We start from the raw sequence: 18614 nt of genomic DNA on the forward strand, positions 1-18614 counted from the left end.
TGTGCACGTTGAAGATCATTTTGTATCACACAGAAAGGCTCGCTTTACTCTCTTGATCCCATGTTTAAACGTTCAGGGAAGAGGCTGGAGCTAACCAGTTTGGGTATGGTTTTCACCTCTGACCTAACTGGTGTTGGCCAAGAGGTGGGTGATATTTATCCAACAAATATTCACTGATGACTTGTTACATCCAGACACTATTCTAGATTGTGAATCAAACAGATAAGATCTCTGCCCACATGAAAATTTACATCCTACAGGAGAAAGACACTAAGCAAGTAAAATTATACTATGCAAAGAGGTGGTAGGTACTATGAATAAGAAAGTTTTAAATGCTGCTGGGTCAATTAGGAAGAGGACTTGATAATAGAACTTTGAATTTAGCAATTATAAGATCATAGATGACTTATTGTGGGTATTTTCAATATAGAAGTTTGGTTAGAAACAGATGGCAGTGTTTTAAGGAATGAACAAAAAAGCTATATATGTACACATGCACATATACAGATACATAATATTAAACATATATTCCTTTTACTCTCTACTTTCTCCTCAAACTATTGCCATCTGGTTCTATTACATAAATATATAAAATGTACATATTTTATATTTATTATATATGTACATAGTTTCAAGGAGCTTGGTGAGGAAATGGAAGAAGAAAATGGGAAGTAGCTAAAAATGGAAGGACCAAGGGTAGATGTTTGTTGTCATCGTTGTTGGTGGTGGAGAATTTATTTGAGGAGTGAGATTGATTGCTCTCTTTGTTGTTGTCAGGGAAGGAGCTAGATTGAAGTGCACTTGAAGATATAAAAGAAAGCATCTCTGAAGGTTTCTTTACTCTGTGACTTAGAACACAGGTAGAAGTAGTGGCCTTAAGGACAGAAGTGAGACCCCTGCTCCTCAGAAATAGTCCTCAATGAGGTAAAGGCTGGCTCTCTCATAGGTATGTTTGATGTGGAGGAGCTCAGGGGTAATGGTGCTGCCATCTGGTGATCTCTATTTCACTATGAAGAAGGAAGGGCTAATGATAAAGACGGAGAGGCTGGATATGACACAACGAATTTAAGAAAGTGGTCAAGGTTTGGAACAGTGATCCAAGGGCATGTGGAAGCAAACGGGGTAGGGAAAAATGAAAGAGTTACTGATTATTACTGAGAGATGTTGAGGTTAGCTGCTATAAATTTGTAAATATGCATTGTTGAACAGTTTTCTCTGTGAGAGCTCAGTCACCTGGAACAGAATTTGAGAATGATTTATCTGGGTGAGGATAGCTCAGTTTTGCTGTATTGGAAAAAAAGGATGGAACATAAATGGAGGAGTCTAATAAAAAAGTTATTGATTTGATTAATAGGAGGTTTTGGCTGGACATGGAGAGCAGGTGGGGAAGATGATGGTCTGGGAGGAGTGGGCCAAGGGCCTGAGGTTTGGATGAAACTGAACAGGTGAAATGAGCTTAAGAAAAGGGAAAGGACTGATGGGTGTGGTTAGATAAGTTTTAACAGAATTAACAGCCATTCTTTGTGGTGATTCCTAACTAGGGTGTAGGCCAGTGGTTCCCAAACTTTTTGAAGTTGAGGCGCATTTAAAATCCTACAAATAATTGTAGGCACACTATATACAGATTTCTGAGAAATATGTCATAATAATTCAGTCAAATATTAAAGAAAAAAATATAAAGTCCAAGTGTGCTTTTATGATAATTAAACAAAATAAAGATGACAAAATTAAATTTATTCTGACATTAAAAAACATTTTTATGTTACATTTTTTGAGTTATGCTTTTTAGAATTCATAAAAAAGAGGGGTTAAAAAATTAAAAAACAACAAAAAAGTTATCTTTTTATATATATAGATACATTTTTTTGTGACAGAGGCAGAGAGAGTCAGAGAGAGGGACAGATAGGGACAGACAGGAAGGGAAAGAGATGAGAAGCATCAATTCTTCACTGCGGCACCTTAGTTGTTCATTGATTGTTTTCTCACATATGCCTTGACTGGGGGGCTCCAGCAGACTGAGTAACTCCTTGCTCAAGCCAGCAACCTTGGGCTCAAGCTGGTGAGCCTTGCTCAAACTAGATGAGCCCATGCTCAAGCTGGCGACCTCGGGGTCTTGAACCTGGGTCTTCTGCGTCCCAGTTCGACGCTCTATCCACTGAGCCACTGCCTGGTCAGGCTATATAGATACATTCTTAGTAAGATTTAGTAAATTCAGCAGGTCCTGGCATGAATGTGTTAAGTTTTTTTAGCCTGATGTATCCTAGAGATTTCTTCAATGTTTGGGCATATATTTGAAAGGCAAACTCTCATTTCCTCATCAATACATTGAAGAATTCCTCTCTTTTTACTTTTTTGTTGAGGGTAGAAAATCCTAATTCAAATAAATAGGATGTTGAAAATTGTAGTAAAATGTTCAAAGGTTTTTTAGATATTGCCACATATTCTTCTTTTCTAGAAATCCAAAAGGCTTCAAGAGACAATTCCTTATGTTTAACCATTAATCCAAAACCCCCACCATACATATCATCTTAACTTTACACCAAACAAAGGATAGAAGAAACTTGCCTCCCTCTTTCCAGGGAATATGAGGGGTAGTGAAAACAATCCAGCACCACAGCTTAACAGCCTTTTGCAACCTAATCAGGCAAGTGAGGTGGGGGGTTGGGCAGACTATCAGTTTACAGCCAATTCCCCACACCTCTGTCCCCCAAAAATCTAAACTCCAAAAACCCTTTTGGTTTTTTGGTCCCCAACAGGCACATATTTCTCTGGAATACCATAGGTGCACCTGGAAATCTTCTAGGGCGCGCCAGTACACCCTGGCGCATGCTTTGAGAACCACTGGTGTAGTCTTTAGAGAGTAGGTGCTAAAGTAGAGTGGAGAGAGATGTCATTGATACAGAGGATATTTAGGAACTGGGTGTTAGTTTGGCCATTCACCAAGCACTGAACCAACATGGTATCCTGCCTAGTAAACATGGGTAGAAGAGGTTAAATGTGAGGGTGGGTTAGTTTCCAAAAACGAGTGGAGAGACATGTGCTGGGCAGACAAAACAGTAGATATCCATTACAAGCAATGACTGGATATGTTTGTAGCCCATTCAGGAAATTTGCTCAGTGTAGAAATTTAAGGCAAACTTAGACCAAAATACCCAGTTTGGAGAAAAGCTTTCTGCCTATATGAAAGATTGAGAATCATACCGTCAAAGTTATGGTATTAATAATAGGGGCAGATCATTTGGTTGTATAATTGCTGCATTTTATTAAGTTATTCCATTACAGGTTTTTTGTTGTTGTTGTTGTTGTTGTTTTGTATTTTTCTGAAGTTGGAAACGGGGAGGCAGTCAGACTCCCGCATGCGCCCGACCGGGATCCACCCAGCATGCCCACCAGGGGGCGATGCTCTGCGCATCTGGGGCATCACTCTGCCGCAATCAGAGCCAATCTAGTGCCTGAGGCAAAGGCCACAGAGCCATCCTCAGCGCCCAGGCCAACTTTGCTCCAATGGAGCCTTGGTTGTGGGAGGGGAAGAGAGAGATAGAGAGGAAAGAGAGGGGGAGGGGTGGAAAAGCAGATGGGTGCTTCTCCTGTGTGCCCTGGCCGGGAATCGAACCTGGGACTCCCGCACGCCAGGCCGGCGCTCTGCCACTGAGCTAACCGGCCAAGGCCTTCCACTACAGTTTTATCTCTCATACTGAAATCATATTTTAGTAATTTCTTAGTTTTTAATTCTCCTGTTAGTATAAATAATTTAACCCTGGAAAGTCACTCTAGATTTCAAGTGGTAAGCTGAGTACAGATGATTTTAAAATAGTGCAAGAGTATCTTTTTATGTATCTATGTATATATTTTTGCTTACTATAAGAAAGAGTCTATAATGTGCTCAACTTTATCACTTCTATTTGGCAATATGATAGTTTCCTTCTTTTTTTCTTTTCACTAAAAATCTATGCAATTATATGGGGTATTAGAGAAGGAATGATAACCTTCTGCCAGTTTTGATGGGAAGTGGATAACTAGACTCCTGATTGAACTTTCTAATGAACTTGAATCTTGTGCTCTCCTTTTGTGTCATTTCATCTTCCTTACAGCTGTTCTTTCTTCCTTCATTCACAAACCCTTAATCGTTTGCTTGTAATCTCTCCACAATTTATTCTGGATTTTGCTACTGAAATAATTTTTCTACGTGGCTAAATGTCTCCTGTCACTTACAGAATAAAGTTTTAAATGCCTTTGATTGAAATCCAAAGCTTATTATGATCTACTCCTGCCTGACTTTAGACCTGGTCTCTTGACGGTCTACACTGTGCAGAATTATTTGTTGGCTCTCTAACCTGTGGGGAAGAAGCCGGACTGAAGTGTAGATAAAGATATAGAAGAAAGACAGCATTTCTTTGGTCTGTGACTTAGGACACGGGTAGAAATAGTGACCCTAGAAAGGACAAGGGGAGAGACCCTGGTCCCCCAAAACAGTCTCTCATGGTCTCTCATGGCTGTGCCTTTGCACTTGTGCCGCCCCACACCTGTCCTGCTCACCCTTTCCTTGGTAAGTTGGCTAACTTCTCATGTTCTTTCACATCCAAGTTCAAGTTTTATGCCTCCTGGGATGCTTTCTTTAACTTCCTCTGTCTGTGGTCTTCCCTTCCGGCTTCCACTTGTGTCCACATGCACCCAAGAGAGTAACATCAAGTCCACCAGGGTATTTTGGAACTGACAGCCATGCAACATTTTGGAAAAGAATCCAAAATTTAATGCAAGCATATGCATTGTTCTTATTGGCTTGGAAGTGATAAATGTTTTCACCTTTGTTTCCAAATAATTAGCACTTATACATAGTTCATTTTAAAAAGTCATATTCAAACCTTTAATAATTTGTAGATGTAAGCTTGTGGTAGGTTACAGTGATAATGGTGTATATATGTTGAGAGAAGGGGATTGTTAATTACAAGCACAGAAATTCTTGTTATAGAAATGGAAGTGGTTTAGAAAATAATCAGAATCATTTTGTGAGATCATTTAGTTTTTTTTTGTCATTCTCTTATGAAATGCCAAATAGAAATATTGAATAAAATGCCACTACCCCTGTCATTGCCCTTTTTAATTAATTTGTGAGTCTTTCCCCATTTATTTTATGATGAAAAGTCTCTCCTAATAAATTCCAGATAGGACAACACAATATCTCCAATTTTAAGCGTGCATGAAAAGAGTGAATGATTTTGTGAGCACGATTTAATCCACTTCATTGGTTATAAGTTTTATTTATTTTTGTATTTTTCTGAAGCTGGAAACGGGGAGAGACAGTCAGACAGACTCCCGCATGCGCCCGACCGGGATCCACCGGCACACCCACCAGGGGCGACGCTCTGCCCACCAGGGGGCGATGCTCTGCTCCTCCGGGGCATCGCTCTGTTGCGACCAGAGCCACTCCAGCGCCTGGGGCAGAGGCCAAGGAGCCATCCCCAGCGCCCGGGCCATCATTGCTCCAATGGAGCCCTGGCTGCGGGAGGGGAAGAGAGAGACAGAGAGGAAGGAGAGGGGGAGGGGTGGAGAAGCAGATGGGCGCTTCTCCTGTGTGCCTTGGCCGGGAATCGAACCCGGGACTTCTGCACACCAGGCTGACGCTCTACCACTGAGCCAACCGGCCAGGGCCATAAGTTTTATTTTTTAATGTGAGATAGATATTATAATTTTGTGTCTATTTTAGTCAACAACATGAAACTCTCTCATGGTTTATAATTTGTAGTAGGAATTGTCCCAAATAAAAATGGTGACTCTTGCAAATTGGAAATTGCATGTTGTCAGAAACACAAATGAATGAGTGCATTTTAAATACCTCTCTTTCCCCTTCACTTTATGGTTGGAATGATATGAGAGCATTGGTGTTTTTACATATTACTGCTAAATTTTTATGATTTCAGACTGGTCACCAATCTCAAATTTCCCAAATGTTGGAAATAATTAGGATTATATGTGAAATCAGACTTTATATATATTAGAAAAATTTCTTTAGAGATAATACTGAGTCTCGTTGAAGTATGTATTACATTAGGATTTATGAAAACTGGATTCCATTGGAATGTCAGTTTATGTTCTTCCAAAGCTTCTTTTTTCCATACATTTGGTACATCTCATTAAAAAAAAAAGCAGATGTTTAAGTAATGCATCCTAGTCTTTGGAGGATTATACATTAGAGATATCTATGAATAGAGAAATCCAAAATTATTATGCTGATATGACTTATATACAAAAGTTAATTTAATTTTTTGAGCTTGTTCAAAAAATAATTTTTATTCCAAAAAGTAATTGAAATGATTTACAACAACACGCATGCTTAATACACAGAATCAGGGTGTAGCAAATATGCTTTGATTCCATGAGGTTTGTTATCTGGTTGGTTTTGAGCTTTCTTGGAACCTAGACAAAAAAGAGAAACATGAAACATTACATAACTTTGAATATCAGAAGTGATGAAAATTACGTTTCACATGGGAATTTTTCTTAGCGCTAAATTCTGGGATTTCCTTGCCATAACTCCTGGTAAAAAAATTCCTTTGTTCTTTGTTTTGTATAGGAGACACTGAATGGTGAAGTAGGAAATGCTGAAATGAATTTCATATTGTTGTGTCTTAATGCAAACTTGCCCAAAATTTAGAGAATGCCCTTTGAACATAAAAGTAATCTGTGATGTTTTTAGTCCCTGAAAGTAATTCTATGAAGGGCAAAGTGATCAAGGTCTACATACTGCTTTCTGATTGGATAACTTTATCCCAAGGATGAATCTTAGAACATCAAGATTGTGACAAATGTATTTCTCCAACAAACTGCTGCTACTATTTGCTGCCCCCCTTCTTTCTTTTTTTTTTTTTTTGTTTTGTATTTTTCTGAAGTTGGAAACGGGGAGGCAGTCAGACAGACTCCCGCATGCGCGCGACGGGGATCCACCCGGCACGCCCACCAGGGGGCGATGCTCTGCCCATCCGGGGCGTTGCTCTGTTGCAACCAGAGCCACTCTAGCGCCTGAGGCAGAGGGCATGGAGCCATCCCCAGCGCCCGGGCCATCTTTGCTCCAATGGAGCCTCGGCTGCGGGAGGGGAAGAGAGAGACAGAGAGGAAGGAGAGGGGGAGGGGTGGAGAAGGAGATGGGCGCCTCTCCTGTGTACCCTGGCCAGGAATCGAACCCGGGACTTCTGCACGCCAGGCCGACGCTCTACCACTGAGCCAACCGGCCAGGGCCCCCCCTTTTTTTCTAACATGTACAGAGAGCCTCTATTAATTGCATTTTTTTTTAAAACACAGAGAGAAGGCTAACTCAGAAAGAGTTAACAGGTATAGTTTATGATAGTGATTTTGAACCTCTTTTTTATTAATTTTAACGGGGTGACATTGATAAATCAGGGTACATATATTCAGAGAAAACATCTCTGGGTTATTTTGACATTTGATTATGTTGCATACCCATCACCCAAAGTCAAATTGTCTTCTGTCACCTTCTCTCTGGTTTTCTTTGTGGCCCTCCTCTTCCCCCACCCCCTCCCTTACCCTCCCCACCCCTGGTAACCCCCACACTCTTTTGTCCATGTCTCTAAGTCTCATTTTTATGTCCCAACTATGTATGGAATCATATAGTTCTTAGTTTTTTCTGATTTACTTATTTCACTCAGTATAATGTTATCAAGGTCCATCCATGTTGTTGTAAATGATCCGATGTCATCATTTCTTATGGCTGAGTAGTATTCCATAGTATATATGTACCAAAGCTTTTTAATCCACTCGTCCACTGACGGACACTTCAGCTGTTTCTAGATCTTCGCTATTGTGAACAATGCTGCCATAAACATGGGGATGCATTTCTCCTTTTGAAACAGTGCTATGGTGTTCTTGGGGTATATTCCTAAAAGTGGGATAACTGGGTCAAAAGGCAGTTTGATTTTTAATTTTTTGAGAAATCTCCATACTGTTTTCCACAGTAGCTGCACCAGTCTGCATTCCCACCAGCAGTGCAGGAGGGTTCCCTTTTCTTCACATCCTCGCCACCACTTATTCTGTGTTGTTTTCTTGATGAGCGCTATTCTGACTGGTGTGAGGTGATATCTCATTGTGGTTTTAATTTGCATTTCTCTAATGATTAGTGATGTTGAGCATTTTTTCATATGCCTATTGGCCATCTGTATGTCCTCTTTGGAGAAGTGTCTATTCATTTCTTTTTCCCATTTTTTTGATTAGATTGTCTTTCTCGTGTTGAGTTTTACAAGTTCTTTATAAATTTTGGTTATTAACCCCTTATCAGACATATTGTCTAATATGTTCTCCCATTGTGTAGTTTGTCTTTTTATTCTGTTCTTATTGTCTTTAGCTGTGCAAAATCTTTTTAGTGTGATATAGTCCCATTTGTTTATCTTGTCTTTTATTTCACTTACCCGTGATTCTAAATCTCTTAATATTAGATGGTTCCTTTTCCAAAACACATACATTTGTGTATATAGTTATTTATATAATAATGTCTGATTTCCTAGCCATCTGTAAGCCTCACAAGAGCAAAGACTATGTTGTATTGCTTATCATGTAATCCTCAGTGCCTAAAAATATTGTCAGGAATATAGTAGTACTTGATGAATCTGAATGAAGAAATATTAATGTTCCTTTGTTTTTTCATGTTGCCTTTGCAAAGTTGCCTTTTTATTGTAAGTTATAGAAGGGTATTCAATTGTTTTTCATAAAATATGAGACCTAGTTTCTGCTCTTAGGGAATTTAAAATCTGGTGAGAGGGACAAAATACATATACATGAAAAATTAGTTACTTTGATAAAACAAGGAAGTACATATCAAGTATCAAATGAATAGTATAGACCAGTGGTAGTCAACCTGGTCCCTACTGCCCACTAGTGGGCGTTCCAGCTTTCATGGTGGGCAGTAGCGGAGCAACCAAAGTATAAATAAAAAGAAAGATTTAACTACAGTAAGTTGTTTTATAAAGATTTACTCTGCCAGGCCCTGGCCGGTTGGCTCAGTGGTAGAGCGTCGGCCTGGCGTGCAGGAATCCCGGGTTCAATTCCTGGCCAGGGCACACAGGAGAAGTGCCCATCTGCTTCTCCACTCCTCCCATTCTCCTTCCTCTCTGTCTCTCTCTCCTCCTCCCGCAGCCAAGGCTCTATTGGAGCAAAGATGGCCTGGGTGCTGGGGATGGCTCCTTGGCCTCTGCCCCAGGCGCTAGATTGGCCCTGGTTGCAACAGAGCAACGCCCCAGATGGGCAGAGCATTGCCCCCTGGTGGGCATGCCGGGTGGATCCCGGTCAGGTGCATGCGGAAGTCTGTCTGACTACCTCCCTATTTCCAACTTCAGAAAAATACAAAAAAAAAAAATATTTATTCTGCGAAACTGAGTGAAAATCCAACATAAAGTACTTGGTAAGTAATTATTATTATATGCTTTAACTTGCTGTAACTCTGTTTTATAAATTTTATAAAATAAAGTTACTTCCCTACTTTATAAATCACCATTACTGTCTAACCGGTGGGCGGTTAGAAAATTTTACTACTAACAGAGATACAAAAGTGGGTGGTAGGTATAAAAAGGTTGACTACCCTAGACTATGAGACTGTGGGAATCAAAAAGGGAAGTCGCCTGACCAGGCAGTGGCGCAGTGGATAGAGCGTTGAACTGGGATGCGGAAGGACCCAGGTTCGAGACCCCAGGATAGCCATCTGGCTTGAGCAAAAAAGCTCACTAGCATGGACCCAAGGTCACTGGCTCGAGCTGGGGGTTGCTCAGTCTGCTGAAGGCCCGTGGTCATGGCACATATGAGAAAGCAATCAATGAACAACTACGGTGTCGCAACGAAAAACTGATGATTGATGCTTCTCATCTCTCTCTGTTCCTGTCTGTCTGTCCCTATCTATCCCTCTATCTGACTCTCTCTCTGTCCCTGTAAAAAAAAAAAAAAAAAGAAAAAAGAAGGAAGTCATGGTGGTCCAGAAAGGCAAAAGAAAGCTTCACTGCCAATGTGGTATTTAAGTTGGGTCTGAAGCATGAATGAGATTAATAAAATAGCCAGATATATAATGCAAATTTTAGGTCATGGAATAAATGATGTGAGCAAAAGAATTGAGAACAATTTATCTTTTTTTTTGACTGAGGAAAAACTGGAAAAGTCATGTTTATTTTGACTGGAGTGACAGGTTTGTGTTACAGAAGAGCAGGAAATGTAGTAGAAAGCCAGGTTGACTCTAAAGTCTGGTCTTCCAATGCCAGTCTCATACTTAGAACTTTCTCACTTCCAGTCTGGTATTTGAATCGAAGAAGGTATTTGAACAAGATGGAAGAGGATGACAAGATTAATTTTGAAGCAGAATCTAGTGTGAATTGGCGAGGTAGAGATTAGGGGAGTAGAAAGGAAGTATGAAAGTATTTTTGGAGCCTCTTGCAGTCTTTGAGGTTTGAGATTGTTTAAGTTGTAGATGATCCTATCACTGATAGCTGCAGCTGACTGCCCCTCAGTGCTAACGGGTGCGCAAAGGACTGCACTGCAAGTGAGTGAAGGCCCTTCGTCAGCAGGTGTGGAAGGAAACGGCTGTGTACTTGGGACTTCCAGCCTCACCTTTTTTTCCTGCTCTATGGGAGAGAACATGAGAACAGGATGAGTGTTTTGTAAAGGGCTACCAAGTTCAATAACTCTTAGACATCAAATTGGGGGTGGGACAGCCAGCAGTGGGAGGGAGATAGGTGGAACCTGCTAAACTTCAACAACTGACGGGATATATGAGGAGTTGAGAATAAAGATGAGATTATAGGTAATTAGGAAGACTGGGCTGGGTGATTAAGGGGGTGATTATGTTCTTAAGAAAAGAGAAAGTCATTAAGAGAATCCAGTGAGGATAATGAGTTCAGGAAATGATGGGTGAAGATAATGAGAATGTAGGCGATAGCCCATTTACCTGGAAGAGTGCTCAGAACAGCCCAATGTGGGTTTGCTGAACTTAATTCAGGCCCACCATTTCTTATCCAAACCTTGAGACTAGATGTATTTCAGAATTCAGTGCATGTGCCTACATTTAGTAGCTTACCCTTTGGGGCTGAGAAAATTCTCCATCATCAAACACATTAATATATATTATATATATAAATATATATATATTTTCACATGAAGTGGTATAAATAAAGCCTATAACAGCCTCCGATCTGTTCTGATAAGGTTTTGCTGCAAAGGAATTCAGGTTTGGCGAGGTGTTGCCAAGAAATCAGTTACAAAGATCAGAGTCTTTTGGATTTCAGAGTTACAGAAACTGGATAATAAACCTGTGCTGGACTATAAGCTACATTTCATATAAATCTTTGGTTCCCCCAAGATACTAGCTGCATAAAAATTATGATTCCTTTCTAGAAATCTGTCATTTAAAAAAAGAATGCTTTGATTGATAACCTGGCATCTATGAAATACACATGTTGAAAATGTATTTTAGTTATGTTTATATATATTATGCAAAATATTAAGGCATTTGCTATTTTTTGTGTACTTATGTCTGCTTTAATTTTAAATAGGAAGCTCTGAGTAAAGCATTCTCAATACATCCAGACATTTGAGAAGACAAATTCTCGAATTTTTTCTTTTGTTTTAACAAAAGGCTGTTTTCCATAAAATACCAAGTACTTCAATAACGTTTTGTCATTTAATGAATTTAATAAAGCAAAATGCTTGCTTGTTTTTTTATCATCTTAGCTTGTGCCTAGTTTGACATTTGTTTCTTTGTATTTGAGCACTACACATGATTTTACCATTTCTTTAAAAAATTTTTTAAATTCATTTTAGAGAAGCGGGAGGGGGGAGGTAGAGAAAGAAAGAGAAAGAGAGAAGAGAGAGAGACAGAAGTGGGGAGGAACAGGAAGCATCAATTCCCATACGTGCCTTGACCAGGCAAGCCTGGGGTTTTGAACTGGAACTGGCGATCTCAGGGTTCCAGGTCAATGCTTTATCCATTGCACCACCACAGATCAGGCTATTATATCATTTCAAAATAGAAAAAGTCAGACTTTACAGAAAGTGTGGGCAACGTAGTCATGGGGATATGGGAACATAAAAACACAAAGAAACAGATTTAATCATAATTTAGGAAGGAAAACCATTTAATACAATGATATGAGTATGATCTGACCCCTTTTGTGTTAGAGATCTCAGTAGCTGAATAGTATAAATGATCTTCAAGTTTATCCTGATAGTAGATTTTAAAAAAATGTGTATTGCTACTCAGAGTGATTTTCAACTATTGATTATTTTAAAAATTATACAATTGACATGATAAGGATTTTATTTTGGAGGAGTTATTTGAAGAAATGCTATATATGAAGCCAAATGCTACTTAGAATATCTATAGTGTTAAGTCCTCTCAAAATAGAGCATTTGATATTCATGATACCTCTTATTTAAATGTTCATCACCATCTTCATTCTCAGCCAATGAGTGCCAGAATCTTTTTCTTTTTAACACTTGAGTTGTCAACTCACAATTCATTTTTGTAGAGTAAGATAATTTTAGAATCGGAAGTGACAACAGAATTCAAATTTAGGGAAATATATTATTCCAGTGCTTGGAGTGGCCTTTAATGTAGAGAAAGAAAGCAAAGGTTTTGATATGAGAGGTCAGGAGAGGTAAGTTGGGAAATGATTGATGTTTGGCATTAAAATAATCCCCAAGGAACACCCTGTTCACAGGGAAATTTGATGTCTAAGAGTTATTGAACTTGGTAGCCCTTTACAAAAGACTCATCCTGTTCTCATGTTCTGTGCCATAGAGCAGGAAAAGAAGGTGAGGCTGGAAGTTCCAAGTACACAGCCGTTTCCTCCCACACCTGCTGACGAGGGGCCTTCATTTGTTTGCAGTATAGTTGTTGCGCATCCGTTAGCACTGAGGGGCAGTCAGCTGCAGCTGTCAGTGATAGGATCATCTAGGTGCTCTAGCTCCAGCAGTACAGTGGATACACACATTGTCAGAGGATACCTCAGGGGCTCCATAAAACCAATTCAGGTTAGAGCAGTTTAATTACACAGTTATTAACCAAGTACCTTTCTAGCTAGTTTTTACTGTACTTGATAGAGATGCATCATTCAGGGGCCAAGGCACCTCCCTTACCAGGTGCCATCATTGCCTCCACTCCTCTTCTCGTTTTCCACCGATGGCAGGTAATAGGACAAATTTCTTCTTTTTTTTTTGTATTTTTCTGAAGCTGGAAACGGGGAGAGACAGTCAGACAGACTCCTGCATGCGCCCGACCGGGATCCACTCGGCACGCCCACCAGGGGTGACGCTCTGCCCACCAGGGGGCGATGCTCTGCCCCTCCGGGGCATCACTCTGCCGCGACCAGAGCCACTCTAGCGCCTGGGGCAGAGGCCAAGGAGCCATCCCCAGCGCCCGGGCCATCTTTGCTCCAATGGAGCCTTGGCTGCGGGAGGGGAAGAGAGAGACAGAGAGGAAGGAGGGGGGGGGGTGGAGAAGCAAATGGGCGCTTCTCCTATGTGCCCTGGCTGGGAATCGAACCCGGGTCCCCCGCACGCCAGGCCGACGCTCTACTGCTGAGCCAACCGGCCAGGGCAACAAATTTCTTTTTCTTAAGATTTTTTACAATTGATTTTTAGAGAGAGGGGAAAGGGAAAGAATGGTTATGTGCCTTGACCAGGCAAGCCCATTTTTGAAGTGGTGGCCTCAGCATTCCAGGTCGATGCTTTCTCCACTGTGCCACTACAGGTCCAAAATTTCTCATGAACGTGACTGTCAAGTGGAATTGCAACGGGCAGACTTCACTGCTGAGCGACATGTAACTAGCCAGACTGGAACTTGACAGCTGGTTGAACAACATAGAGTACAATTGGAAGTGATGAGTGCTTGATTACCGTATTTCCCCATGTATAAGATGCCCCCCCCCCCCCCCCCCCCCCCGCATAAGAAGAGCACATTTTATTAAATTTTTTTTTTTTTTGGTAATTTTCTGAAGCTAGAAACCGGGAGAGCCAGACTCCCGCATGCACCCGACCGGGATCTACCCGGCATGCCCACCAGGGGGCGACGCTCTGCCCACCAGGGGGCGATGTTCTGCCCCTCTGGGGTGTCGCTTTGCCACGACCAGAGCCACTCTAGCGCCTGGGGCAGAGGCCATGGAGCCATCCCCAGCGCCCGGGGCCATCTTTGCTCCAATGGAGCCTCTCTGCGGGAGGGGAAGAGAGAGACAGAGAGGAAGGAGAGGGGGAGGGGTGGAGAAGCAGATGGGCGCTTCTCCTGTGTGCCCTGGCCAGGAATCGAACCCAGGACTTCTACACGCCTGGCCGACGCTCTACCACTGAGCCAACCGGCCAGGGCCACATTTTATTAATTTTAATGCGGTGACATTGATAAATCAAGGTACATATGTTCAGAGAAAACATCTCCAGATTATTTTGACATTTGATTATGCTGCATACTCCTCACTCAAAGTCAAATTGTCTTCCGTCACCTTCTATCTGGTTTTCTTTGTGCCCCTCCCCTCACCCCACCCCCTCTCTCTCCTTCCTTGCCCCCTCCTCAACCCCCATTACCATCACATTCTTGTCCATGTCTCTGAGTCTCATTTTTATGTCCCATCTATGTATGGGTTCATATAGTTCTTAATTTTTTCTGATTTACTTATTTCACTCAGTATAATGTTATCAAGGTTCATCTATGTTGTTGTAAATGATCCGATGTCATCATTTCTTATGGCTGAGTAGTATTCCATTGTATATATGTACCAAAGCTTTTTTTTTTTTTTTTCTTTTCCATTTTTCTGAAGCTGGAAACAGGGAGAGACAGTCAGACAGACTCCCGCATGCGCCCGACCGGGATCCACCCGGCACGCCCACCAGGGGCGATGCTCTGCCCACCAGGGGGCGATGCTCTGCCCATCCTGGGTGTCGCCATGTTGCGACCAGAGCCACTCTAGCGCCTGAGGCAGAGGCCACAGAGCCATCCCCAGCGCCCGGGCCATCTTTGCTCCAATGGAGCCTTGGCTGCGGGAGGGGAAGAGAGAGACAGAGAGGAAAGCGCGGCGGAGGGATGGAGAAGCAAATGGGCGCTTCTCCTGTGTGCCCTGGCCGGGAATCGAACCCGGGTCCTCCGCACGCTAGGCCGACGCTCTACCGCTGAGCCAACCGGCCAGGGCACCAAAGCTTTTTAATCCACTCTTCCACTGACGGACACTTGGGCCGTTTCCAGATCTTCGCTATTGTGAACAGTGCTGCCACAAACATGGGGATGCATTTCTCCTTTTGGAACAGTGCTATGGTGTCCTTGGGGTATATTCCTAAAAGTGGGATAGCTGGGTTAAAAGGCAGTTCAATCTTTAATTTTTTGAGAAATCTCCATACTGTTTTTCACAGTGGCTGCACCAGTCTGCCTTCTCACCAGCAGTACAGGAGGGTTCTCTTTTCTCCACATCCTCGCCAGCACTTATTCTGTGTTGTTTTGTTGATGAGTGCCATTCTGACTGGTGTGAGGTGATATCTCATTGTGGCTTTAATTTGCATTTCTCTAATGATTAGTGATGTTGAGCATTTTTTCATGTGCCTATTGGCCATCTGTATGTCTTCTTTGGAGAAGTGTCTATTCATTTCTTTTGCCCATTTTTTTATGCTTTTTTTTATTTATTACAGAGACAGAGAGGGAGTCAGAGAGAGGGATAGATAGGGAAAGACAGACAGGAACGGAGAGAGATGAGAATCATCAATCATTAGTTTTTCCTTGCGACACATAGTTGTTCATTGATAGCTTTCTCATATGTACCTTGACCATGGTCCTTCAGCAGACTGAGCAGTCTCCTTGCTCGAGCCAGAGACCTTGGGTTGAAACCGGTGAGCTTTTGCTCAAACCAGATGAGCCTGCACTCAAGCTGCCAACCTCGGGGTCTCGAACCTGGGTCCTCGGCATCCCAGTTCGACGCTCTATCCACTGCGCCACTGCCTGGTCAGGCATTTTGCCCATTTTTTGATTGGATTGTCTTCCTGGTGTTGAGTTTTACAAGTTCTTTATAAATTTTGGTTATTAACCTCTTATCAGACGTATTGTCAAATATGTTCTCCCATTGTGTAGTCTGTCTTTTTATTCTGTTCTTATTGTCTTTAGCTGTGCAAAAGCTTTTTAGTTTGATATAGTCCCATTTGTTTATCCTGTCTTTTATTTCATTTGCCCAGGGAGATAAATCAGCAAATATTTTGCTGCGAGAGATGTTGGAGAGCTTACTGCCTATGTTTTCTTCTAAGATGCTTATGGTTTCACGGCTTACATTTAGGGTTTTCTTTTTTTTTTGTATTTTTCTTGAAGTTTCTTTTCCCACTTTGATCTGTTTACAACAGGCTCCTTAACATTTCCTGCTGCTTTGGTTTAGTTGTAATGAATTCTTTGAGGGTTTTTTTTTTTTTTTGTCTGGGAAGCTTTTTATTTCTCCTTCGATTTTAAATGATAGCCTTGCTGTATAAAGTAATCTTGGTTGTAGATTCTTGTTCTGCATTACTTTGAATATTTTTTGCCATTCCCTTCTGGCCTCAAGTGTTTCTGTTGCGAAGTCTAATGTCATCCTTATGGGGACTCCTTTGTAGGTGATAGCCTTTTTTCTCTAGCAGCTTTTAATATTTTCTCTTTATCACTTAGCTTTGGCATTTTAATTATGATGTGTCTTGGTGTAGGTTTCTTTGGATTTCTCTTTAATGGAGTTCTCTGTACTCCTTGAACTTGTGAGAGTTTCTTCTGCATTAATTTAGGGAAGTTTTCAGCTATGATCTGATTGAACAAATCTCTATCTTTTTTTCTTTCTCTTCTTTTTAGGAACCCCTATGATGCGGATGTTATTTCTCTTCATGTTGTCACAGAGCTCTCTAAGAGTTTCCTCGGACTTTTTGAGTCTCTTTTGTTTTTTCTTCTCTGCTTCCATGCCTTCATTCAACTTGTCTTCCAACTTGCTGATTCGATCCTCAGCTCCATCCATTCTGTTTTTAATTCCTTCCATTGTGGTCTTTATTCCTGATATTGTATTTGTCACCTCCAACTGATTCTTTTTTAATATTTCAATGTCCTTTTTTATACTTGCTATTTCTTTATTTAGGTGTTCGTAATGACCATCCATTGTTGTTCTAAGATCCCTAAGCATCCCTACAATCATTATTTTGACCTCTGCATCCAGAAGTTTGGTTATTTCTATATCACTCAGTTCATTTCCTGGAGGTTTCTCTTGTGGTTTTATTTGGATTGCACTTCTCTGTCTTCTCATTATGTTTGTGTGTTTGGGTGTATTGTTTGTAGAGCTGGTTGAGTCTAGGGTTGGTGTTGTCTGCCTCAAGTTTTCAATTGTGTTATTTGTAGGTCTTCTTGGGTTGGCATCAGCTATTATTTGTAATCCACTTTCAGATTTGGGCTGCTTTGAAGTCTTGATTTGTTTGTTTTCTTAACAGGTAATAGTCTTGTTTACTGATCTCAGCATGGGGCTTATTTGAAAGTGTATCCAGGAATGCAGTGGGTGTAACCTGAGACTCTGAAGGCCTCATCTGCCAGTTACTCTCTCTGGGGGCAAGGTGTTTTCTCAGCTTCAGTAGGGGGAAGTGTATCTCAGATCTCCATGGAGACCTGATTACTTTCCCTCCTCTGAACTTCTTGTTTTCAGCTGTGTGTTGTTGAACTGATTGGAGCTGGAGAGATGGTTGGAGATCTGTGACCTGGAAGCACTTCAGTCTTTTGTTTTGAGGAAGGATCAGTCCCTCTCCCAGCTATGGCCGCCTCCAGCACTGGATGAGTCAGCTTCTCAGGTTGCCCCATGCATTCCTCTGCCCCTCACCATCTGGCTCTCTCTCTCCTCTTTCTTTTTGGAAGACTAGCCGGCCCTTTCAACACACCTAGTTCCCTGGTCGCTAGGCAAGTGGCTATGAGCAATATTTTCTGCTCTTTTTCTTGGAGTGAGAGCCCTTCTGGGCTCTCAGCCTCACTCCCTCTCTGTTCCTGTAATGAGGGGAGATTCAGGCGCTCCCTACCAGATTTGGTGTGGCTCCTTCTTTGCTCCTTGGTTGTTTTTTTTTTTTTTTTTTTGTATTTTTCTGAAGTTGGAAACAGGAAGCCAGTCAGACAGACTCCTGCATGCGCCTGACTGGGATCCACCCGGCACACCCACCAGGGGGCGATGCTCTGCCCATCTGGAGCATCGCTCTGTCGCATCCAGAGCCATTCTAGCACCTGAGGCAGAGGCCACAGAGCCATCCTCAGCGCCCGGGCCAACTTTGCTCCAATGGAGCCTTGGCTGTGGGAGGGGAAGAGAGAGACAGAGAGGAAGGAGAGGGGGAGGGGTGGAGAAGCAGATGGGTGTTTCTCCTGTGTGCCCTGGCTGGGAATCGAACCTGGGACTCCTGCACACCAGGCCGATGCTCTACCACTGAGCCAAACGGCCAAGGCTTGCTCCTTGATTTTTGAGAGGTGTTCTTGTAGTCCAGAGTTGGTTTTTCACGCTGATTGTTCATAAATTAATATGTAACCCAGTTTGGTGGTGTGAGCTGGGAGTCTGTACGTCTGCCTACTCCATTGCCATCTTCAGGTCTTCTTAAGACGCACTTTTTAATGAAAAATTTGAGGTCCAAAA

The 18614-nt window shown here is 41.9% G+C and overlaps 1 protein-coding gene across 4 annotated transcripts in view; it reads left to right on the top strand.

Moving 5' to 3' along the window:
- TMEM117 (transmembrane protein 117) overlaps nucleotides 1-18614 on the top strand; it is a 512620-nt gene that overhangs the window by 13620 nt on the left and 480386 nt on the right. The window lies entirely within an intron of this gene.

This window comes from Saccopteryx leptura, chromosome 2, assembly GCF_036850995.1.
Source record: "Saccopteryx leptura isolate mSacLep1 chromosome 2, mSacLep1_pri_phased_curated, whole genome shotgun sequence".
Taxonomy (NCBI): domain Eukaryota; kingdom Metazoa; phylum Chordata; class Mammalia; order Chiroptera; family Emballonuridae; genus Saccopteryx; species Saccopteryx leptura.